Here is a 26,887-nt window from a genome sequence, read left to right as displayed (position 1 = left end):
TAACCTTGTTCTTGTTAGTTTTAAAGGATACCTGGAAAATTCAGACAGTGAAACGACAAAAAGTGGTGGTAAATAAAGACTGAAAAATAAAGATTGCGATGAATACAGACTGAAAAATAGATTCAGAAATATAGAGAGAGGGATAAAGACTGAAAATAGAGACAGGGATAAAGACTACAAAATAGAGACAGGGATAAAGATTGAATAGTAGAGATAGAGACAGAGATAAAGACTGAAAAATAAAGATAGAGACAGGGATAAAGAATGAAAAAAAAAGATTGAGAGGGATGAAGACTGAAGTATAAAGACTCAAAAATAAAGATAGGAAGAGGGATAAATACTGAAAATAAAGAGAGAGAGAGAGAGAGAGAGACAGTGAACATTCTTTATATATCATACTCTAATTGTTCAGTAAATAGGTCATACACCCCCCACCCCCACCCCCATTAGAGACAGTGGGGTAGTTAGGGGGTTAATGAGGTGGTTGGGAGGCAGAGGGAAGGTGATTAGGTGCTAGTGTACTGTGGTTTGGCCTGAGAAATGAGTGCACTAATACTATATGTAAATCGGGAACTCATACATACATACAAACATACATACATACATACACACATACATATACATACATACATACATATACATACATACATACATACATACATACTACCTATACATACATACATACTAACATACATATAAATAGTAAAGTTTCATATTTTGGTTACTTTAAATGCCCTAAAAATAAAGTAACTACTGTATTAAAGGAAATAGGAAATAAGGATGCATAAAATGGGGGCTTGGCGATTGTGGGTTGGTGGGGCGAGTATCCTGCATCCTGTGAGGGGCGGGGGAGGGGGAGGGGGAGGGAGGGAATTGAAAGAAGAGGGGAGGGGAGGGGATGAGGAGGGAGGGAATTGAAAGAAGAGGGGAGGGGAGGAGATGGGGAGGGAGGGAATTGAAAGAAGAGGGGAGGGGAGGGGAGTGAGAGAGTGGGATGGGAGGGAGTTGAAGGGAAGGAGGGGGAGATGAGATGAGAGGGGAGTGGGAGGGGGTTTGAGGGGAAGAGGGGGAGGTTAAAGGGAGATGGTGAGAGGAGAGGAGGGGAGGGGAGGAGGTTGAGATCAGAGGGGAGGAGGGGAGCCCTGTATCTCTCCATCTCTAATTCATTCATGATTCTCTCTCTCTCTCTCTCTCTCTCTCTCTCTCTCTCTCTCTCTCTCTCTCTCTCTCACTGGATTAGCGAAGGATTACACAGGATTAAGGGATTTACAAGTTCATACATTAAATTCAAATTCATACACATTTTTTCTTAATTACTTTCTTTATTATCTGATGCCTGTACTTGTTGCGTGTCGCCTGTTAGAAGCAAGGTCAAGGTAACAGAGGTGTAATTACCTTTTTCGTATCATTAATGAGTCATGTACTGTCCCTTTTCACATCACCTTACTTTACCTCACCTTGCCTTACCTTACCTTACCTCACTTCACCTCACCTCACCTCACCTCACCTAACCTTACCTCACCTCACCTCACCTCACCTCACCTCACCTCACCTCATCTTACCTTACCTTACCTTACCTTACCTTACCTTGCCTCTCCTCGCCGTACCCTACCTTTCTCATTACTATTTCTCACCTTACTCTCTCTCTCCTCTCTACCTGCGGCGTATGGTACAATTAGCATGAAGGTAAAGGTAACAACGGTGTAATTACCTGGTACATGTCATTAGTGAGTCAGGTACTGTCCCGTCTCGCCTCACTTCGCCTTACCGCCTTAGGGTGCGTCCGGACTGAGAGCAGGCAGGCAGGCAAGGAAAGCACGAAATGTACGTAATTATATCACCTAAAGAACGAAAGCACATTGTCTATATTTCCCTACATCCATTATAGCAAGCCACCTATTGTAATCTGCATATGGCTTATAATTATTACCCTCTAAATATTTTTCTGTTATACACTTTCGATGAGGTGAGGGAAGTCCAGTGCTTAAAGGGTTGAAAAACGATTGCAGATAACCAGTGTATTGCTAGAATTTCCCTTACTTAAATAAAAAGAGATAAGAAGAAATACACCAGTACAGAATGAATCGCCAAGGTCGAAATGATAAGTAGCTTCCCAGATCTACGTTGTTAAGGCCAGTGGGATGGATATGGGTCAGTCTAATGTGGTGATAATGGTGATAGTGGGGGTGTGGTGATTATGACAGTGTGAAAGATGTGGTAGGGATAATGGTGAATGTGGTGGTGATATTTGTGGTTGTGGTAGTGATGTTGATTGGTGATAGAAAGGGGATTGGTGGTGATAGTTGTGGTAGTTATGATGGTGGCATTGATAGTGGTTGTGGTAGTGACAGTGGTGGTAGAGGCATTGATGTTTGTTGTCGTGGTAGTGGTTTTGTTGATTGTGGTAGTGATGCTGGTTGTGATAGTATTAGTTGTGTAGATTGATGATGGTTGTGGGAGTGTGGTACCGGTGGTGATGAGGGTCGTTGTGGTAGTGATAATGGTGGTAGGAGGGGTGTAGAAGTGATGATGGTGATGTGAGTGGTGTGGTAGGGATGATGGTAGTGGTAATAGTACAATGATGGTAGGCTGTATGGTCGTGAATGGTGATAAATAATACCGTAATGGTAGGGACGATGAGTAAGAGAGAGAGAGAGAGAGAGAGGGAGAGAGAGTTGGTTATGATGAACTAAGATGAAAAAAGTTGATAACAATAAAAGTCGTGTGTGTGTGTGTGTGTTGCAATGAGGCAATAACAGTTCCCTCCTATCCTCTCGCTCCCTCCCTCCCTCCCATCTTATCTCTCTCCATCTCGGCCGTAATGGCTTTGGGAGGGAGGGTGGATGGCGGAAAGGTCGTAGAGTGAAGGGAGGGAGGAAGGGATGGGAAGGGAAGGAAGACCGGAGAGAGAGAGAGAGAGAGAATGTTCGGGTATGTGCTGGGTACAGTGGTGAAAGAAATAGCAAGGAGTTGTAGTGCATATAATGGGTAGTTGAATGGAATAATTGGTCTGAATCCAATAAATATTACATTAATACGTTATTTTCTTTACTAGGGGATAATCTTTAATGGACACAGAAAACAAGACATTAATCAATAAAGCAAGTTAGGAATAATTTAGCCAGGCGATTAATTAGCTAGACGATTTTATTCATTTAAAGAAACCCCTCGAGCTAAAGGAACTATTAACCCCTTCACGCTTAGAGGCTTCGTAGGAAATCGTCCGACGTTATCCAGAATATAATACAACGCATATCCTTGGACTGAGGCGCTTAAAAGGATCAGGAAATATACATAACACCACAATACGTATACACAAAGGGAATTTACAAGGGATGGATATCAAAAGGAGAGTCCAGGAACTGATTACGAAAGTGTCTATACGAGGAAGGGAAATGGGGAGTAGGAAGTGGTTTCAGTGTGTGTGTGTGTGTGTGTGTGTGTGTGTGTGTGTGTGTGTGTGTGTGTGTGTGTGTAGGGACGGAAGGAAGTGGTGAGGCGGTGGCAGTGATGACTAGTTCACTCATTTGTCACTCCACCCCACCTCACTCACTGCTAACCCACTTCTAGCCCCTCCCTTCCTCCATCATCCTCTTCCCTACCCCCTTTTGCTGTTCCTCCCCATCTCTTGTCCTTCCTTCCCTGCCTTCCTCCCCTTTTTATTCCCCCTTCCATCCCTCCTTACCTCCCCTCAATCCTACTAACCCATTCCTCCTGCCCTTTCCTTCCTCCATCCTCCCCTTCCCTGTTCCTTCTTCTTTGCTATCCTTATCTCATCCTCCACTCGTCTCTGATAACCCATTTTTCCTGTCCTTCCCTGCCTCTGCCCTCCTCTCTGTGCTGCCTTTCCCCTTTACTGCGCCCTTCATCCCATTTCTTTTAGTCATTACGTACATAGTTAATGACTCACTTGCCTACTTCCTTCATCATTCATCAACAAATTCACTCCATCAGCTGAATAAAACCGCTGGGGGTTAGCCTGAATGAAATACTGTCTTTGGAGCAGTGCATTGAAAGGGGGATAAAACCACGCCCTTTGCAGTTTATTTTCGGGAGTATTGCTGTCCCATTTATCGTCCTCTTTTTCTGCCTCCTAATACCTCCTTCACCAAACCCTTTCTCTTTATTTTCGTTTATGTTACTCTTTCGTTTATCATCCTTTATTCCTACTTCATTTTACCACGACCCCTGCTTTGTTTTTTCTTGGTCTATCCTACCCTTTATTCCAGCCTTCCTCTTGATTTTATTCTCCCTCCCTTTTTTTCATCCCTTTACGAGACTCTTAAGGCTCAGGAGTCTGGTACGGTGGCAGTGTGTGGGGGTATTTGTGGCTACGGGAGTCTAGTTGTGGCCTGTCTTCCTGAACCACCTCCAGGTAGAATACAGGTAGGTGGGTGTGGTGGTGGCCGCGGGGATGACTGTGGGGAGGGGACGTGCTGCATGGTAAAGACAGATAGGGATTATGCTGTGCCACTGGGCGGAATTCAGGTTCTCTCTCTCTCTCTCTCTCACACACACACACACACACACACACACACACACACACACACACACACACACACACACACACACACACACACACACACACACACACACACACACACACACACACACACACACACACACACACACACACACACACACACACACACACACACACACACACACACACAGCAACACAAAAGTAAGACAATAAATTAAGTATGCAGTGATCACCTATATTACACCATGGAAACTGTACCGTATATATATAAGAATCGAAATAAATAATCAGTGGAATAAATGGCTCTGAGACAAGATAAGCAAGAGACAAAAGGAGGACATAAAACAGGAAGCGAAGGAAAGAAATAAGCACGCGACACTCTCATTTACCTTGCTCTCCAGATATATAAAATTCAACAAAAAGAAAGATCTAGTTTAATTAATGGCTGCCAGACAGGGTACTCAGGACACAAAAAAATGAGATGAAAGACAGAGACGAAGGAACGGAAGGGAAAAACCGCAAGATTATGAGGTGCCAGACAGGGAAGGGACTGGGTAAGAAGAGACAGTGCCGCAAGAAAGAGGAAGACACAGGCCCGCAAGAAAGCCAAGTGCCGTAGGGGAGGAAGGAAGAAACTAAATAAGGTGCCGGAAGAGAGGGACACACTGCTACAGGAAAAGGAAGGGTGGAAGAAAGGAAACAGCCGTAAGGAAATGAAAGAAAGGAAAGAGATGAAATAAAGGAAGATAGGAAGAGGGATTCGGTAAAGGAAAGATGGTGCCAAAAGAGAGAGAAAAACCTAGTGCCTCAAGAAGGGAAAGAGCCAGTGAGAAGGGAAGGAAGGATGGAAGAAAGGAAAGAAGGAAGGATGGAAGGAAAGAGGGAAAGAAGGAAGGAAGGTGGCACAAGAAATCCATAATGAGTTTGAGAGGGCAGGTGTGCGACTCGAGGGTGAGCTGGAGGGGGTGTTGGGGGGAAAACTAGGGTGAGGGGAAAGAGGAAAAAAAGAGAGAATGAGGGGATTTGAAGAGAGTTATTGGGGGAAAAAAGAGAGCAGGAAAGGGGAGAATGGAGAAAAGGAAAAGCAGGAGGGGATGTGATGAGTGTTGAAAGGGGAAAGGAGAAAAGGAAATGGAAGAAAAGGGAGGGGGAAGAAAGAGGAATAGTATGAGTGGACAGGGGAAAGTTGACGGGGAATAAGAAGGCGGGGAGGAGGGTTGTGAAATACTGGTGGGGAAAGAGGGACAGGGGAAAGAAGAAAAGAGCAAGACAAGGAGAGATAGGAAAGGAAAATTACCGCAAAGAAGGAAAAATGGTGTGGTGGGGAAAAGAAAATGGAAAAAGAAGGGACAAGAATCGGTTTCATGCACTGATGTCGCGAATTTTTCCTTCTTTGTTTGAGAGAAAAAAAATGATCCGTCTTACTTCACAACTACTGTGTATGTGTCTATGTATGTATGTGTGTATCTGTGTATGTATGTGTCTATGTATGTATGTATTAAACCCACATATTGTCCCGGTACGCAGGTAGTGAAGGCAATTACTCTGCTCCCGAAGGTCCCACACAGCATATATATCTTGCTTCTGGCGAGGTCTGGCTCCCACAGAAATGCACCCTGATACATAGCTGTGGCCCTGAGATTTATTGCAGGTATTACTAGTCTGTGGGAGGACATTATTTATTTATTTATTTATTTTATTTGTTTATTCGTGTATTTATTTACTTTATTCATTTAACCATTTACTTATGTATTTATTTATTATTTATATTTTGATTCCCACAATAGAGAAACCCGTATTTATTTATTTATTTATTTATTTATTTATTCTGATGTCTCCTGAAACTACCTCTTGACCCCGTATTCTCGAGAGGCTCCCTAACACCTCTTCCTCAGCGATTTATTTTTTCATATGGCTGGTTAATACTCTTTTGTACGTTATTTATGCAGAGTATGGTGATAGATGGCATGGATAAGAGGAATAGATACATAGATCGATAGATAGGTAGATAGATTGGCCCAGACAGACAGGTTGGGAAATAGGTAGGTAGGCAGGTAGGAAGATTCTGATAGGTAAGCATATAGAGATAAAGGTAGACGAATAAAAATAGATAAAGGTAGATAGATAGATAAATTTAAAGATAGATTGCCGTATAATCAGACACACACTAGCTGCGTCCTTTAGTGCAATACAGGTGATTAAAAGATAAAAGTAAAGATAGATACAGGTAAATGTAAAGATGTATGGACAAAGAGATAGGTAGATGGATAGATAGTCATACAAACCCTACCTGCGTCCTTCACTTAAGTACAGGTGAGTATAATTAAGTATAGGTTTGGTGCTAGCCCCCCCCCATCTAAAATTATGGTATGTATAATGATCTATCTGTCTATTGCCCGACGCCCTAATCCCGCAAAGGGTGGCCGCAGACAAAACGCCTCCAAGTCGCTCTGTCACCCACCATTCGACCGCCCTTCCCCCAACTCACTCCCCCCTCCCTCAATTACCTCTCCACTCCATGTATAATGATGCTTCTGTTATTCCCGTGGAAAGTTACACAGAAGGTCCACTAGCGAGGTCGTTCTCTCTCTCTCTCTCTCTCTCTCTCTCTCTCTCTCTCTCTCATCATTATTATTTTTATTATTATTATTACTATTATTATGTTTTGTATCCTTTTCATCTCTCTCTCTCTCTCTCTCTCTCTCTCTCTCTCTCTCTCTCTCTCTGTACTAGTTTTTCTACATTCCTACGCTTATTATTTTATCATCATATTTCCTACTCAATTATGTACATTTTATTTTGCAATCCTTTATTACAATTATTTTCATTTTTATTTTTTTTTCAATTTCTTCCTTCATCGTTCCTTTTCTCATTGTTTCCATAGTTTTTTTTTATGCGTTACGGTAAGTCAAATTTCTTCGCCTACTTCTTCGTGTACCTTGCCCTTCCCCCTGCCTTCCTTCCCATATGATTTCGATCTGTGTGTCCTTTGAACGATATGTATGGGAATTTTTATATATACGTGTTCCGGTGTTACTAGATATGATTTGTATTTCATTCATTCATTCATTTATTTATTTATTCATTAATTTCTCACCTGTTTGTTACTTCCTGCTTTTGTTTTTACTCGTGATTCATGGTCTACCCCCCCCCTCTCTCTCTCTCTCTCTTACACACACACACACACACACACACACACACACACACACACACCTGTACTGAGTGGTAATATAGGAATGCGTTACCTGGTACGTTCCCATGAGGGGTAATACAAAGAAGGTCTGGAAACCTTGAGCGTCTGTGGTCTAGTGGAGGACGGGGTATTATTATTATTATTATTATTATATTATTATTATATTATTATTATTATTATTATTATTATTATTATTATTACTACTACTACTACTTCTGCTACTAATACTAATACTACTGCTATTACTTTTATTATTATTATTATTATTATTATTATTGCTGCTACTACACTTATATTCCTGATGCTATTATTATAGGGCTGACTCTTTGTAATACGTCACATTATTGGCTTCATGTCTATAATATGTAGCGTGTGTGTGTGTGTGTGTGTGTGTGTGTGTGTGTGTGCGTGTGTTCTTGTTGGTTTTGTGTGTCAGTGTGGTTGTCAGAGTACATCACACGACTCCATAATTGTACATGTTTTCCACCATTCAGTTGTCAGTTGCATTTTTTTTTTCTTAGGCCAATTGTTGTCTATTAGCACGCCATCCGACCATTACGACATTGTATCTTACCACCCCTGTTACTGTCCCCATACTCCTTCCAGCATTAGCCTTCATGTATCTCTGTATTGGAAGTGTTTTATTATTATTATTATTATTATTATCTTTCATTCTTGGGTTTGATTTCCTTCACTTATCAGGTACCGGTGTGTATTCGTCTTCTTCTTCTTCTTCTTCTTTTTGTTCTGCTTCTTGTTCTTGTTGTTCTTCGTCATCATCATCATCATCCATCTTCTTCTTCTTCTTCATCTTCTTCTTCATAAGCTATAATTTCTGTCTGTAGGTATGTCTTTTATATGTATTTAATTTGGATTTATGTCTCTAAGTGTTTCAGTTTTTAACTAATTTCTATAACATTTTCTCTCTCTTTTTGTCCGCAGGTAAGTGTTGGCAGGCCCCACAAGACGGCAGTAGTGGTGGTGGTGGAAAGAGGGTGAGATGATGTGTGTGTTGTGTGTGTGTGTGAGAGAGAGAGAGAGAGAGAGAGAGAGAGAGAGAGACTAAGGAATGTCCGGTGTATATGCGTGAGGATGCAGGCAGTACGTAAAGAAGGAGGGGGTAGGAGGGGATGGAGGGATGAGGAAGGGGTAATGGTGAAACACTGAAAGCTTTGGGGTTCAGGGAAGAGGAACGTTTAGAAGGACAAAGCTCATTATTTTAACCCTACCAAACCAAGAACTTCATTTTTAGCTATTTTATTCATCCCTATCTCCAGACGATTTTATTCAGCTGGGGGAAGACTTAGAACTGAAGAGGCTATATATAGAGAAGGGATTTATAAAAGCTGTCTCAAACCCCTTCATTTCGAGGTAAAGAAAAATTAAAGTGAAAAGACTGGACTAAAAATGACGTCATGATGTTGAAAGGGTTAAGGACGAGTGTGTCATGGATTAGGTACGTTTTGAAGGCCAAGTTAACCCATTCATGACGAGGATGGGGTGTCTTTCCTTCTGGCTTCCAATGAGAGAGAGAGAGAGAGGTGTACATACCATCTGGTCACTGAGAACGTTTAGACAGACAGGCACAAAGACGGGGAAATGTTGATCATACCACCAGGACACAGAACGTTAGAGAGAGAGAGAGAGAGAGAGAGAGAGAGAGAGAGAGAGAGAATAATTATAGGAAGGGAAACGTTTCCAATTCCGCATACCACTTAAAGCAGCAGAACGTTTGTAGATTTCTTTGGTCTTCATAGGTAACGTTTCTGATCAGTTTTTTTTATATACATCCTGTTCACCTTGGCATTATACCCTTTTGCAGTGGTCTGTGTGTGTGTGTGTGTGTGTGTGTGTGTGTGTGTGTGTGTGTGTGTGTGTGTGTGTGTGCGTGTGTTTATTGTTCCTTTGTTTCAGTGTTGTAAGTGTGTGTGTGTGTGTGTGTGTGTGTGTGTGTGTGTGTGTGTGTGTGTGTGTGTGTGTGTGTGTGTTTACAAAGTAAAGGAAACAGCAACAGACCTTTTGATCCGTTTGTTGCTGCTTGGTATAGGGAAAATTATAAGTAACAAAACTATTCAAAATAAATAGCTTAGGAAGAGGTGATAGGGAACCACCTTAAGGCAACAAGAATACCGGCCTGTGAGTCATCCTGATATAAGATGCCAATTTGCTACATTCTTGCCTCACCCCAGTGGAAGAATTTGCGTTGATAATGTACAAATCAGGTATGGCAGACACATTTAACCCTGATACAGCAGTTGTTTGTGGGTCTCCAGGGCCACTCTGACTTGCTTAGCTTCAGTTCCTGGAATATTGATTTCTCCAAGCCTCCCTGACGCAGCCTGTCCAAGTCATGCATATCTAATACTCATCTCTACCCATCTTGCCGTATCATACCTTACTTTACCCTGCCCTGCCCTACCTTACCTTACCCTGCCCTGCCTTACCTTACCTTACCTTACCTTACCTTACCTTACCGTATCTTATTTTACCTTACCCTGCCCTGCCCTGCCCTGCCCTACCCTACCTTACCCTACCCTACCCTACCCTACCTTACCTTACCTTATCTTACCCTACCCTTCCCTGCCCTACCCTACCCTACCCTACCCTACCCTACCCTACCCTACCCTACCCTACCCTACCTTACCTTACCTTACCTTACCTTACCCTTCCCTGCCCTGCCCTGCCCTGCCCTACCCTATCCTACCCTACCCTACCCTACCCTACCCTACCCTACCCTACCCTACCTACCGTACCGTACCCTACCGTACCGTACCCTACCGTACCGTACCCTTCCCTACCCTACCCTACCTAAGCCTAACCCTACCATGTCAGCCGTAGCTTGTCCGAACCACTTGACATTCCGCGACTGGCTCCCAAGCGTGACGTCATTCACTCCCGCCTGAGGAACGAGCCTTGTGACCTCTGACATCTTGGCTTGTATTCCTGTAGGGTAAGGAGGCTCCCTAACACCTCCTCCTTAGCGATTTATTATGTGGATATGGCTGGTTATTATCCTTTTGTGACGTGTGGCAGTGTTAGGTGTGTGTGTGTGTGTGTGTGTGTGTGTGTGTGTGTGTGTGTGTGTGTGTGTGTGTGTGTGTGTGTATATTGTGGTAGTGTGAGGTGTAGTAGTGTGCAGTGTGGTTGTGAAGTGTGGTAGTGTGAGATATTGTGATTTGGTGAGGTGTGGTAGTGCGTTGTGTAGTGGTAGTAAGGTAGACTTTGTGTGGTATGATAGTGTGAGTTGTGTGATGTAGTGTGTATAAAACTTGGCAGTGTGTTGTGTTGCAGTGTGAGATGTGGCAGTGTAAGTAAAGGTCATGCAGTAGAATTTAGTAGAAGGTCAGGCAATATAGGTGGAGTTAGGCCTATAGGAAGTGAAGGAGATTATAAGAGTCATGATTGGGAGGCGTGAAGGCATGTCAGTCGCTCATGATACTGCAGGGTGAACGATGCTGAGATAGATAGATAGACAGATAGATAGATAGTAAGGATAGACAGTGGTAGGTAGGTAGGTTGGTAGATAAACAGACACAGATAGGAAGATATATAGGTAGATAGATAGGTTGATAGGTAGGTGGACAGATAGATAGATAGGTGGATAGATAGAAAGATCGATAGTAAGGAAAGACAGAGTGGTAGGTAGGTAGGTAGGTAGATAAACAGATAGGTAGATAGATAGATGGGTTGATAGGTAGGTGGACAGGTAAACAAATGGAATGGTAGACAGATGGACAGATTTTTGACGTAGGTAAATGAATGGGGTAAATGTAAAAGGACGAAAATTTGGACGAAGTTAAAGTAAAAGGAGTATATTTGTATTCATTAGCAAGGAAGAAGGAATTTTTACATCTCTGTTTACTTTATGATTTTGAGGAGTTATGTGTACGCGTTTGTTAGCACTGCAGGGATGATGATTTACTCAAGTATTTAAAGCCTGGCAAATGTAATGAGAGAATGAACTGAGTAAAGAGTTGAAGGATGCCAGTTCCCTTGCCCTGTGGGATTTTGGTGGCTTGGATGATGAGTGAATGTAAATGTGAATAATTCTATCAAGGAAGTTTAGTCATCGATGTTGTGGATAGTTCTGGTTCTCTGCGACAGGATAAGATTTACACTCAGTACTGGCAATAGTTTCTACATTAATGATAAGTTACAGCAGGCAACATGGTGCAGGGGAAGAATTGCTGAGAGGGGCGAATACCAGGGTGCATGAGTGACTGTGCATTGAGCTGACCTGGTGTATAAGAACAGAAGAACACAAGAAGATAGGCCTCTGCGCTCGCGTAGATGATCCTGTACGACAAGTGGGAATGTTGGGTGGGAGGGAGACAGGTTACAGCTTGAATTCTTTATTTTCTTTGACGTTTCGGGCTACACATGCTCCTTGAAGTTCCTGTGATGTTATTTCCTGTCATGTTATATTGTGTCCCATGATGCTAAGTTGTGTTAAATAGCGGTGTTACTTCGTGCTGTGTTGTGTTCTGTGCAGCCCGTGAAAATAAAGAATTCAGGTTCCTTCCCACCCAACATTTCCTCTGCTCTGTGCTTATATTGGGCTTAATTACCTAGAGGTGTGTCCAACAACCAGAATTAGCCGGAGAGTTTAATCCTGCTTAACCTTATTCTTACAGTCGCGACAGCGAGAGGTGGCGGAGAAGCGCCTCCCTCAGGGAGGACTGAGGAAAAGGCTTTCCTTCTCTCGTCCCTGATTGGTCTACGGTGATGAGCAGAATGGGGAGGTGTGAGAGCGCTTATATTTCCCTCTATATAGTACCGTCACCAAATTGATCGCCATTGTTTGAAGCTTTATTTATTGCTACAGCAGTTAATATGTGTACATAGAGTATTACCCATGGTATATCACAATTCATACAGGTGTGCATGTTGATATTCTAGAATATGAAAGTCCAGCCAAAAACATTTAAGGAGTAAAACATTAGAAAGGACAGGATAATACTCACCATAAGCCAAAATCAGGGAAGGGGAGTGAGTGAGTGAGTGAGTGAGTAGAGTGGAGTGAGTGAGGAGAGTGAGAGAGGAGAGAGAGAGAAAGAGAGAAGAATACAGAAAGAAACACGTGTGCTTTGAGGGAGTGGTAATGACAAGATCAGGTCCACCGGGACATACTTGTCAATCCTAAGCCCCTTTCTTCTCTCCCCTACCCCGTCGCTCCGGAGGGCGTACATGCATGCATTCAGACATATATTTATACATACAGTGTATATATATATATATATATATATATATATATATCTATATATATATATATATATATATATATATATATATATACTGTATATGGGAATTAAGCAAGGGTGTACACAATCATAAAATAATCTATGTAAGCTTTGTCTTGTCACTTTAAAGCACTGGACGAAACTTTTGAAATAATTCTTTAGTAAAATTCTCATGCTTGTGAATCTCAGCTATTTCTCTCAGAAAAACCATAAAGAAGGATTTCTGTACCATATGGTTGGGAAATATTCATTCAGAATAAACTGGCTTAAACCAACACGAACAGGAGCATCGCTCATTGTGAAAACATTGTTCACCTGTGTTGATTTTTTTTTTTTGATCGATTGAACGCAGGTATGCTAAGTTTATATTTTAGAATAAAGCATTAGAATGGCCATACAATATACATCTCAAGCCAAAAGCAATGCATTCCGTCGGACAAGCAGACAAAGCAGCTGGAAGGTGAGGTGGAGAGTAAAGATGCAAAATACAGAGGAAACAAAGGCAAACATTCTCTGAGGCTCACACTGCGCTCACGTCCCTGGGGATTGTCATGGAGGGCTGAAGGGAATCACAGGTCACAAGATCCACCTGTCCATACTTGCCACTCCTTAACCCTTTCTTCCCTATGTTGCTTTCTCTCTCTCTCTCTCTCTCTCTCTCTCTCTCTCTCTCTCAACACACCACAACAAAATGTAAGCAAAATAGTATATATATATATATATATATATATATATATATATATATATATATATATATATATACGTGGAGGGATTGCATATACCGGTAATGACTTTATTGACGTGGAACAGTGTACAAGTCCTGGAGTATGATAGTGAGAGAGGGGCGGCCGCGCGCGCACACACACACACACACACACACACACACACCAGAATATACTGTCCCTTGAGAATTAGCCTCCCTCCTCAGGTCACACACACTCTTGGCTGCCTTTCATTTTACCTTCCTTCCTTATGTATTATGAAACTTATTTCTACATCAAATCCTTTATCAATACCCCTCTAATGTTTCCTTTTTTCACTCGAGAGAGAGAGAGAGAGAGAGAGAGAGAGACAGACAGACAGACAGACAGACAGAGATGGGTTGAAGGGGGGAGGCTGGTGCAGTACATTTAAGGTTATTAAATTCGGCGATGAATTACGGATAACTTGATGAGCCTTATAATAGGATACTGACTGCATAAGTACAGCATGATAAATACAATATTTTCCTTTGTATTTCAAGACCATGACAAAAGAGATTAAAAAAATAATGAAAACACATCACAACAAAATGTTAGAAAAAACGTACATACATACATAGAGAGAGAGAGAGAGAGAGAGAGAGAGAGTAGCACCAGGCAGGTGACGATGTCTTTCCAGATTAGACGGTACACCTGTACTGGTCATCAAATGGACTCCTAACCTCACTCACGCACCTCCCATCCCACCATCCACCAATCACAGACATTCCAGTGGGAAGAGAGTGGGATGAGCTTCTCCGCCACCTCTCGCTGTCGCGACTATAGTAAGGATCTAATGGATGGCTAACCCCGCCTGCGTCTGAGGAGGAAATCCAGGAGCAGGCCGCTTGGTGATTGCCGGTGGTTAGAGGAATAAGCAAGGATAGAGGAGTAAGGGAAGGATAGATTGACTAGTTGAATAGGCCAGGATATAATGGATAGAGGAATGGGTAAGGATAGAGTGAATAGAGGAATGGGTAAGAATAGAGTGAATAGAGGAATGGGTAAGAATAGAGTGAATAGAGGAATGGGTAAGAATAGAGTGAATAGAGGAATGGGTAAGAATAGAGTGAATAGAGGAATGGGTAAGAATAGAGTGAAAATATGTATAGGTACGCTACAATTCCACTACGAGAGGCGTACCCTAAGCTCAGTAAAATCAGTCGGGAGTAAGAATAGGCATGGTATTGACGGGGATGTTGTGTTTACCTGTCGGCGGAATAAAGGTGAGCAAACAATCAAACAAACACTGAGCTTGCGTGTGTTGGTGCGGCCTTGTATGTTGTTATGGTAACGGAGGGAGAGAGGGGGTTGAGGAGGGGGTATTGGGAAAAAGGGGAAGGGGGTAGAAGGAAGGGATGAGGAGGGGTGGAGGGGGTAGAAAGGAGAGGGGAGGAGGGGTGTAGAAGGGTAGAGTAAAGGTTTAAAAGAGAAAGGGTGAGAGGGAGGGAAAAAGGGGGGGGGAGTAAGGATGGTGGGTTGGAGTAGGGAGAGGATGTAGAAATGGGGAGGGGTAGGTGGAGGGGTTGAGTGAAGGTAAGGGGGAAGGCGATGGTGGGGAGTAGTAAGAGGAGGGGGAGGGAGAGACGTTGGGGGGGGAAAGGACAGGACAGGAGGAAGTTGAGGGAGGTAGGGGAGTAGGAGGAGGGGGTTAGAGGGGGAAAGGGAATATTGTTATTTGTTTGGGTACGAATGTATTTGAGTATCGGTATTGTGTATTTGTTTTGATTTGTGTGTATTGTGGTGTGTGTGTGTGTGTGTGTGTGTGTGTGTGTGTGTGTGTGTGTGTGTGTGTGTGTGTGTTTTGTAAGGGAATGCGAGGGAGGAGAGGAGACGAGGGAATGATGGCATGGGGTAGGGGTCATTTCCGAGAGAGAGAGAGAGAGAGAGAGAGAGAGAGAGAGAGAGTCGGGGGGAGGGTAACTCATGGGTAGGGGGGTGTCACTTCCCCAGCAGCCTCAGTGTCATTTTAATTATCATCATATTTATCACCCCTTTGTACCCTGCCATTGCCCTCGACCTGTGTGTGTGTGTGTGTGTGTGTGTGTGTGTGTGTGTGTGTGTGTGTGTGTGGATTGATTTTATGTTTTTTCTCTTTTTTAAGCTATAGTCTGTTTCATCCCTGTCCACCGACCTGTGTGTGTGTGTGTGTGTGTGTGTGTGTGTGTGTGTGTGCGTGTGTGTGTGTGTGCTGTCTAATCTATCCATGTTATATTCCTACACGATGCAGTGTTATGTGCTGTGATATTTTTGTTCACTCCTACGATGTTATTTCATGTGATGTTGTGCTGTGTTTTGTGATGTTGTGTTATGTCCTGAGGTGTTATGTTCTGCCCGATGCTGTTGTGCTCTGTGATGTAATGATGTGCTTCTGGATGTAATGATGTGCCCTGTGATGCAGTGATGTGCCCTGTGATGTAATGATGTTACCTGTGATGTTACTTTACTGTTCTTTCCAGTATAGTGTGTGCTGTGTGTGCTTTGTTCTGTGTTATGGTAGAACAAGACAGGTGTGTTGTAGTGTTACATTGTGTTATCAAGAGGGAGACAGGATGTGATATCACGTCTCTCTCTCTCTCTCTCTACTCACACACTGCTTTGTACCGGTGTCCCTTTTACTCTAACTTGGCCTGAAATTGTCGTCTCTCCATCTTGAATACCGAGTTGTAGCGATAGATTAACATTGGAAATCGATGCTATAGTCACGAAGAGAGGGAGAGAGAGAGAGAGAGAGAGAGAGAGAGGGAGAGGACTAGGATAGACTTACTCCAGCAACATGACCCAACCTGGCGACTTGCTGGGGCCAGTTCTTCCTCCTCCTCCTCCTCCTCCCATATCTCTCTCTCTCTCTCTCTCTCTCTCAATTACAGGTATTCAGTTGCAACATATGTAAGGAATTGCAGTACCTTTGCAATATGTGTAGGCAATTTTGAGAGGGAGAGAGAGAGAGAGAGGCGATTAGTGTATCTCATCTCTCCTCCATCTCCTAACATAGCCTTTGCATTCTACGATACCCTTTTTATTCTAACTTGGCCTAAAATTATCATCCCTCCATCTTGCATGCTTAGTTGTAGCAATGAATTAACTCTAGGATATCATGCTAGTCACGAAGAGGTGCTGTGGAAAAGATGTGGAGCCGTAGTGTTGGGTTATTCTGCCACTGAGCTTCGTGAAATAAGCTACAAAGGAAAAAAAAATTGGGCCAAGTTAGAGTGGAAAGAGTATATAAAAAAGGGAAAAGAAATAGAGAAAGTAGAGCACCAGAACAGGCGCTGTGATGTGGGCGTGGGTGGTGAGGGAGGCACATAGTGAGGATGGGTGTGTGGGTGGGACACGTGACCACCACCACCATCACCACCACTACCATCATCATCATCATCATCATCACCATTACGACTATCATTACCACCATTGACGTTACACCACCACCATCACCATCATCATCATCATCATCATCATCATCATCATCATCATCATCATCACCACCACCACCACCACCACCACCACCACCACCACCACCACCACCACTATCATTACCACCATTGACCTTACACCACCACCACTACCATCATCATCATCATTATCATCAGTCACTATAACCACTATCATTACCACCACTCACCTGACACCACCACCACCACCACCATCATAAACAACAACAACAACAACAAAAAACAACAAGGCGCTGGCAAGATACAGGACAACACCGCCATTTTGTGTCTACGTTCACAAAATCCATCTCGAAACTAGGAAAAATTAAAGTTATCATAAATATTACAGGATCTGCTTCAAATAGTCTGTGTTGGTTGAAGTGCTGTATCTTTATCATTCCTTATGTATTTATGTATTTATTTTTCTATTTCAAAGAGAATTAATTACGGTATTTTTTTTTTATTATTGAAGGTATTAATGGATATATGTAACCCCTTAGTTCGAAAATTGTCTCTTAAAATCCTTGGCCTCTGCAGGAATAAAGCTAAAGATACCGGTATGTGGACTGGCTGAAAGGGGTAATGATCCAAGATGGGAAATTACCCTCATTACGGCAATAGATACCGCCTTGATGGTGATAATAGCACAGGTAGTAACCCATTACTATTGTGACGTCATTATTATAATTTTCTTTCAGCCCAAGACCATTTTATTCTGTTTAGGAGAGACAGATGGGACTGAAGGGAAGAGAAACATGACGTCTCTTTTGTTATATTATTCTTTTTGCCGTCCGATGATTTTATTCTTCCATAGAAAGATTGTGCATGGTGGTAGTGAAGACGGTGTTAATGCCGTACTTAAGGGCTGGCAGTAAGAGAGTGCAGAATATTAAATTGAAAGTGTTCACAGAGCACATACCTCCTCCAGCGCCAATGAAATATATTATTTATTCCTGCATCTGGATCTGGATCAACCTCAGAACCTGGTCATCTCCTTGATCCACCACCCACCTGTCCAACAGTTTTTATTGAAATCCTGTAACAACTTTTTGGGATATCTTGTATACAGACAGACAGGGATGAATGCTCACCCTCCATCCAGCTTCGTTGGCGGAGGTAACTATGAAAGAAAGGAGCACATGGAAACCTGAATGACATCACTGTTCAGGGTGGTAAGGGTGAACCAAGGTGGACCCCTGGGTGCCCTTGAGATGCTGGACGTAAACAATCCCACGTGGTTCTTTGGATGGTGGTGGTGGTGGTGGTGGTGATAGCAGGGTTAATTTTGTGGTGGTTGTGGATTTGAGTGATGATTATGCGAGAGGTTGTAATGGGATAGTGTTGAGATACTGGATGAAAACAAATCCACGTGATTCTTTTGGTGGTGTTGGCAGTGTTGGAAATAGTAGAAGGGTTAGTTGTGGTTATGGTGGTTGTGATATCGGTGATGGTAGGGGATTGTTGTATTGTTTTAGTGCTTATAGTTTTGAAGAAGGGTGGTGGTGGTGAAGTTGAAGGTTCTTTCAGTAGTAAGGATTTTGGCTTTAGTGATGTTTGAAATTGTTGCTGTGGTACTGGCAGTGGTGATTGTGATAGTTGTGGTAGTGGTGATGGCTAGGGAGGGCCGTGGTGAGGCAAGTTATGTCCTTTGATTAACACTTGAAGATGTAAAGAACAGAATGTAAACAAGCACACGTGGTTCGTACCTCCTGTGGTTGTGATCGTGGTGGTAGAGATGTGTGTGGTGGTTGTGGTGGTGGCGGTAGAGATGTGTGTGTTGGCTGTGGTGGTGGCGGTAGAGATATGTGTGGTGGTTGTGGTGGTGGCGGTAGAGATGTGTGTGGTGGTTGTGGTAGTGATGTGTCTTCGAAGCTTTCTCCATAGCGGTGTTTAAGCGACCTAATGATATATTGAAGAGGTATATGTGGTTGTTGAGTTGATAGTTGCAATCATGGTAGTGCTTGTAGAGGGAGGGGCGGGGTGAGGCAAGCTGGGTCTCTGGAAACACTTGAACACTTGAAGAGCAGAATGTAAACAAACACACGTGGTTCTGATCTCATGTGCCGTCTCTAGCAGGAATGTGGCGATGGTGGTGGTGGTGGTCGAGATGCGTATGTGGTTTTGTGGTGGTGGTGTTTGGTGTGGTAGGGATACGTAGGTGGCCTTCGTGGTCAGAGTGGTGTTTGATGTGGGAGGGAAGGCTGTGGTTGATTGTAGTGAAAGTAATAGTGATCGTGGTAATAGTATCAAATATTTAGTGATGATGGTGGCAGTTGGACGGATATTGGTGACACTAGAGGTACGTGGGGCTGGGATGATGGTGGTAGGTAAATGTTATATGGTGCCAGTAGTAGTAGAAGTAGTAGTAATGGTGGTAGTAGTAGCAGGTTAGTTTATGTTGAAATGAAAAAGGTATTTGTGGTAGTCGTGGTGTCAGGGTGACGGTAGTCCAGTGGTAGATATTATGAGATAGTTTGTGTGTTGGTGGTGGTAGTGAAAGTAGGCATTTGTGGGAGAACTGGTTGTGGAATAGGCCCGGGTAGGCGTAGGTTATGTGAGGTGATGATGATGATGATGATGATGATGATGATGATGATGATGATGATGATGATGGTGATAAAGGGATTTGTGGTGGAACTGGGTGTGGTATAGTCTAGGGTAGGTGGATGTGGTGCTGATGAGGTAGTGGTGAAGTATTGTGCCAGTGGTAGTGTCATATTGTGATAGTGGTGGTTATGCTGATGGCAAAATAGTGGTGATAGTAAAGGCAATATTGGCAGAAATGGTCGTGAAATACCCCTGGATAGGTACATGTGTGGTGACTGTGGTGGTGAGGTTTTGAGGTGATGATAGAACTGGAAGATGGTTAAGATATTCCGGTGATGCTGGTTGTGGAGTAGGTATATGGTAGGCCTGTGTGTGGTGATGTAGTAGTGAATGAGTTATTGCTGTGGTGATGCTTATAGTGAAAGCGGTGGGCACGAGGGCAGCTAATTTGTTGTTGTTTGTTCAGCTAATGTTGCCTTGGCTGATGATGTTGGTGTAGCGATAATGATAGCTCGGGGGAGTGTAAACAAAAGCACGTGGGAGGATGTAAACAAAAGCACGTGGGAGAAAGTAAACAAAAACACGTGCGAGAATATATGCAAAAGCACGTGGGAGGATGTAAACAAAAGCACATGGTCTTACATTCGCCTCTCTCGCGTAGGTCATTAATCACTCCCTTTGGCTCTCCCTTCCTATCATTTTCTCTCCCTACACTCACCCATCTCCCTTTTCACCTCTCCCTCTCTCCATTCATCTCTCTCTTTTCATCCCAAGAGAGCTTTTTCTCCCTACCTCTTCATCTTTTCTCCCTCCCCTCACTTTCCCCTTTTTCTTCTTTGTTCATGCATCCCTCCCTACTCTCGTCCTTGTCTCTCCCTTAATTTATCTCTCCCCCTTCCTTTCTTATTTTTATTTCTTTCTCCCTGCTTTCATTAATTTTCCTTCCCATTTCTTCCATCTCATTTTCATGGTTCATTCCCTCCACTCACATAAATTTCCCCTCTCGTCTTCTTTTATTTTTCTTTCCCTCATATCGTTAATCTTCCCATCTTCTTTTCTTTATGCTGTCTCCCTCTACATGTCTTCGTAATATCCTCATTTTTCCTTTATCTTTCTTCATATATATATTTTTTCTCATTATTCGCTTTTCCCCCCTCGTATTATTCTTCCCTCCCTCCCATCCTCCTTTCTTCTTTTTCTCCATTACCTCCCTCCTTTACCTCCGTCGTTTAATTATTCCCCTCTTCCTGTCATCTAACTTTGCATCATTCATCAGTCACTTCTTTTCCATTTTGCGTCTCTCCTCCTTCCTTCGTTCTCTCCCCTCCCCTTTTTCCCATCGTTCCTTCGTTCTCCTCCTCCTTCCTTCCTTCTTTTCCTTACATTTTAATCCATCCATCTCTCTAAATTTCCCATCTCTTCCCATTATCCCCCGACCTCTTGCATATCATCAGTCTCTTCTTTGCATTCATGTTCTCCTTCCTTTCTCGCTTCTTTCGTGTCTTCTCTTCTTTATTTTCTTCTTTTCTTCATTATTTTCAACTCTTTTTCTTTACTTCTCCTTTTGTTTTCATTATTAATCCTCCTCCATCTTCTCTTATGCATCTCCTCTTCATTTTTATTTTACTTCATATTTTTAATCTATTGGTAAATTCCTTCACATTCTACAACTTTCATCCATTCTTCCTACATTCCTTCCTTCCTTCCCTCTTTCCTTCCCTCCTTTCTTCATTTTCGTTACATCCCCCTTCTCCATCTCTCATCCAGTCCTCTCTCTTTCCTCTGTATTTTTACTTCATGTTTCTTGTCCATCACTTCTGTCTCCTCTTATTTTACACCCTCCCCTCCTGCCATCTTTTCATTCTCTTCCGTCTCTTCCCTCCCATTCTTCCTCCCTTCCATCACCTCCTTGTGTTTATTCTCCCTTTAATCTCCCTTCCTGTAATCCATCTCTGTTTTCCCTTCCACTTGTTCTTGGCTTTCTCTCCCTTCTTCTCTTCTTCTAGTGTTTCACGTCTTTATTTCCTTCTCGTATCTTCCTTTTTCTTCCCTTTCTCTTCCCTTCTTTTTCTTTTCTTTTCTTTCCATTCGATTGCATTCCCTTCTTTTCTATTTCTTCATCTCTGCATTACTTCTTTCTTCTCTTTTTCTCTTCTTCTGTTTTCTTCTCTTCTCTTCTCTACTCTTCTCTTCTCTTCTCTTCTCTTCTCTTCTCTTCTCTTCTCTTCTCTCCTCTCCTCGTCTCGTCTCTTCTCTTTTCGTCTCCTTTCCTCCCTTCCATCTTCTGTGTTTATTCTCCTTCCTGTAATCCATCCCTGTTTTCTGTCCCTCGTGCCCTAGATCTTTCTTCCCTCCTCTCGTCTCTCATTTCTCTTTCCCTTCCGTCCTCCTTTCATTCGCTTTTCTTTTTTTCTCTCATTTCCTCTTCGTCTGTTTTCTGTGCCCTCTTCTCTTCTCTTCTTTTCTTTTCTTTTCTTCTCTTCTCTTCTTTTCTTCTCTTCTCTTCTCCTTTCTGCCTTTCACCCTTTCCTTTGCATTCCTTTCCTTTAACATTGTAGCCTCATTCTGTTTTACCCCTTTAATTTCCCTCCATTCTTTTGGACATCTTTGCTTTATTACATTCCCAGCATTCTCTCTCTCTCTCTCTCTCTCTCTCTCTCTCTCTCTCCTCTCCTCTCTTTCACTCCCCTCTTTCCCCTCACTTGAGATAAGACAGGAAACAGCACTTTGATCCTTCTGATGTCTTCCCCCTCACAGTAAGAGCCCCACTTCCTTGACATTAACATCTTATTCCGTCTTCCCCTTACGATTTTAACTTAGGCAAAATTTATATAGTTTTTATTAATCCCTACGACGAATTTTATGTTTTATTCGGGCTTATCTTAGACCTATTTTGACCTCCCAATTGATGATGATGACGATGAGATGATAATAATGATGATGTTGTTGATGATGGTGATGATGATTTATTAATTTATTTGTATTTACTTCTGTAGCTTAGGAAGGACATGTCATATTGAAGGGATTTTGAAAGTTCCCCTCTTCATTACGATCACTTTTCTCTCTTATTACGGCCTCCACAAGACGGTCTTCTAGTGCTCTAAGGAAGGGCCACTCGAGGTTAAGAGGTCCGCCTGCTTCTGTCCTCATCCGCTTCCTTCTCCACCCTCCTTTACTTCATCTGCATCCTAGTTTCATTATTATTATTATTATTATTATTATTATTATTATTATTGTCATTTATTTTTATTGGTAGTAGTAGTAGTAGTAGTAGTAGTAGTAAAAGTAGTATTTTGGTATGTAGACGGTTTTATTAACCTCTACATCTTGGTTTCATAATTTTATTTTTGCTATTTACAGACGATTTTATTTAGCCAGGGATTAAGTTCTTTTAGTAGGATGGTTAAGAGATATAGCCTATATTCTAACCCCTCCACTCCTCTCCTCTTTTCTTTTTCCTTCTCATCTTCTTTCTTCTCTTTTTCTACGCTTCTGTTCTCTTCCCTTCCATCATCTCCTGTGTTTACTTTCCATTTATTCTCCTTTCTTTAATCCATCTTTGTACTAATGAGGCAAAAGTAAGATATTTTTCAGTCCCCCCTTCCTTGCATCATTTTCTCTTTTTTTTTTTTTTTTATGTCACGAAGGGAATACATGGGTAGTCTCGTTTCTCCTCTGCTTACGTGGTTTATAATTGGCACTCACTATTACGGGATTCAGGACTGCCCAGTGGCATCGATTTCGCCTCCCGATGTGCGTGTTTATATGCCAGAAGTGTTAGGGATTGGAATGTGTGTCTGTGATATGTTTTTACTTGTGTTAGCATATGTTCGTACCCTGTTAGTGCTTTGCTGATGATATATACAGACTCACAAGCACAGGCAATCTCTCTCTCTCTCTCTCTCTCTCGTCTACTGTCGCCCCCTCCTTCCTACTTCCATTTTCACATGAACCGTTCTTAGCGCAGTCACCCTTACCCTAATCGTAGAGAGAGAGAGAGAGAGAGAGAGAGAGAGAGAGAGAGAATATGCAGTGTCAACTCGTGTGCAGGTGTATGTGGGGGGGGTGTCAGGTATCAGTGATTCTTAGTGATGAGAGAGAGAGAGAGAGAGAGAGAGAGTGAGTGTGTTGTAGGACCTTTTCGGCATTCTCGGTGATCCACCCTTAATATTAATGGAAGTACTTGTTCTCTAATTACAAAAGTTTTGAGAGAGAGAGAGAGAGAGAGAGTAAAAAGATCGTCATGGTAGGGAGGGTGATGGAGGGGAGGAGAGGGGGCGGGGAGCAGGTTAAGATGAAGCGGAGGAGAAAAAGGGAAGAAGAGGAAGAGGAAGGGGAGGAAAAAGCGTGTGGGGAGTGGGATGGGGGGAGGACTGGCGGAGGGGGGGGAAGGTGGAGAGGGAAAATAAAAGAGGGGGGTGCGGGAATTTAGTCGGAAAAGAGAAAGAGAGGAAAAATAAGAGAGGTGAAGAGAGTAGGAGGGACAGTGGTATCAATACATGTAGAAAATAACGTCAACAAAATTCACATCGACCCGTAGTGATCTATATTTTCTATGACCATCTAGTTATGCTAAAGATTTAACCTTGATTAATAAGACAAGGATAGATAAGAGGAAGGTTCCGTTTTCACCAGTTCATACGGCGTAGTACTCGATAGGATAAAAGAGTAAAGGCCGCGATGATTGGAAAAAGAAGTGTGGAGATTATTTTTCGATAGACAGTAAGAATTAGTATGTTTTCTCTGCCTATTTTGTGTGTGTGTGTGTGTGTGTGTGTGGGGAGAGAGAGAGAGAGAGAGAGAGAGAGAGAGAGAGAGAGAACAGAATCACAGAATTATCGATCAGTTCTCATTCGTCTGCTTACGTGTGGGTTTGAGAAAAATATCAGCACATAGTTACTGGAATCTTATGTGTTGAGATATTGATTGAATCGATATTAGGATGCCCATTATTGAGGGTGTTCGCACTAACGACTCATTTCCAGCGGAGGGGAGGGAGTAAAGGAGAAGGAAAATGATAGGGAAGTGAGGGAGGAGAGTGGGGAAGGCAGGTATAGAGAGATGGAAATGAATGGGGAAGTGAGAGAGGAAAAGAGGAAAGGAAGATTAAAGTGACAGAAAATGGGGAGAGAGAAAAGGTAATGAATATGTTAGTAGTGATAGAAAAATATGAAATAAAGGAGGAAAACAGGAAAGGAAAAAAAGAGTAATTGATAGAAAGGTGAAAGAGGAGAAAATGAGAAAGGAAGAAGGCGGAAAATGTGAGATAGTAGAGGAGGAAAGAAGAAGAAGAAGAAGAAGAACGAGGAGGAAGAGGAGGAGGAAAGTGAAAAGAAAGGAAGATTGAAAATGGTAGGGAGGAAGCATGGGATTAATGGTAGTAACGGGCAGCTGAGGATGAGAGAAGGGGGAAGGTGATGATGGAGGTGTGATGAGGTGGTGGTGGTGATGACGGTGATGGTGGCGAGTAAAGAGTAGGGAAAGCTGGGTATTATGGAGAGAGAGAGAGAGAGAGAGAGAGAGAGAGAGAACCAGGGCAGTTTTGACACACACACACACACATACTTTCACGGGTGCACACAGATTTCACACACCCTTTCCTATCTACACATATATACCGTGCACCCCTCCCCCCTCACACACACATACAGGCATGCGGAAAGCCTGTCTCTGTTTTATGGTCACACACACGCACATTAATATGGTATGCACACATGCACACACAGCTTCCAGTTTTACGCACACATCCCCTTCCCAGCACACGACCCAAAACACACACACACACACACACACACACACACACACACACACACACACACACACACACACACACACACACACACACAGTGAAGTAATGTTTTATATATTTATTCTCTCTCTCTCTCTCTCTCTCTCTCTCTCTCTCTCTGATATTTCCCTTTACTGCACTCATTTACCTTCAGTTAATTAAATGCTATAAATAAAAGAGAAAATAAATGAACATATCCAGCCTCCGTTAAACACATTCAGTTAGTTTCAAGTCATTAATTCAATCATAAATAATAGAAAAAATTATATGAACTCAATCCAAATGAACAAAACAGCATATATTAACCATGTTCTACCATCCACTCACTTTATGTAGTGCTGCCTACTTCTTCCTTCACCTTTATCATTCCGTTTCTGTGTCTGCCCTCCTTCGTTCCTATTTCTGTTATCTTTTCTGTCACTTTTTATTACTCTTCTTTCCCTTTCAGGTAGATTTACATTGAGTGATAAGCCAGGAAACCATTTACAACGCTGGGTGGTAACCATATAACCCACTCATGCGTGTTCCCTACGTGTCAGCAAGTGGGTTGGCTGAGGGTTAGTGTCTCTCCTCGTAAAGCAACTAACTCAAAAGACAATTGGCCACCCCTGACGCGATTGTGGTGTTTGGTTGTAGATAGATAGATAGATTGATTGATAGACAGATAGACAGAACTTTTTTTATTATTATTTAGAGGGTATTGGAATGCGTTTTGGGTCCTATTGTAGGGAATTTAGGCGAGTTTTGTGCACTGGACGCGTGACAGGTGTTGAAAACTGTGTTGTTATGTTGGTGGAGAGAGAGAGAGAGAGAGAGAGAGAGAGAGAGAGAGAGAGAGAGAGAATTATGCTATTTTTGTGTAGTGTGTTGTGTTGTGTGTGTGTGAGAGAGAGAGAGAGAGAGAGAATTATGCTATTTTTGTGTAGTGTGTTGTGTTGTGTGTGTGAGAGAGAGAGAGAGAGAGAGAGAGAATTATGCTATTTTTGTGTAGTGTGTTGTGTTGTGTGTGTGTGTGAGAGAGAGAGAGAGAGAGAGAGAATTATGCTATTTTTGTGTAGTGTGTTGTGTTGTGTGTGTGTGTGAGAGAGAGAGAGAGAGAGAGAGAGAGAGCACCAACCTGTAGAGAGAGAGAGAGAGAGAGAGAATTATGCTATTTTTGTGTAGTGTGTTGTGTTGTGTGTGTGTGTGTGTGTGTGTGTGTGTGTGTGTGTGTGTGAGAGAGAGAGAGAGAGAGAGAGAGAGAGAGAGCACCAACCTGTCACACTAGAAAGCAGTCACACTAACCATCCCTTAAATCCTGCCAACTGTTAAATTACACAGAATTAAATGCAACAATGACTATCGTTAAAGTTAAATTTGGCGTGGGAGATGAGTTGATCATTTTGACTTTTATTTTCTCTTTTTGGGGAGATTTTGAAAGTGACTGAAATTTGCGATACTTGATATTAAAACTTGTGGTTAAAAT

The 26,887-nt window shown here is 42.5% G+C and overlaps 1 protein-coding gene across 1 annotated transcript in view; it reads left to right on the top strand.

Moving 5' to 3' along the window:
- Positions 1–26,887, top strand: part of Graf (GTPase regulator associated with FAK) — a 222,567-nt gene that overhangs the window by 46,071 nt on the left and 149,609 nt on the right. The gene's annotated exons all lie outside the window — the stretch shown is intronic.

The sequence above is a fragment of the Coenobita brevimanus genome, chromosome 67 (genome assembly GCF_032717465.1).
Source record: "Coenobita brevimanus isolate Jiangsu-jjx chromosome 67, ASM3271746v2, whole genome shotgun sequence".
In the NCBI taxonomy this organism is placed as follows: Eukaryota; Metazoa; Arthropoda; class Malacostraca; order Decapoda; family Coenobitidae; genus Coenobita; species Coenobita brevimanus.
This window is presented reverse-complemented; position numbering and strand designations above follow the sequence as displayed.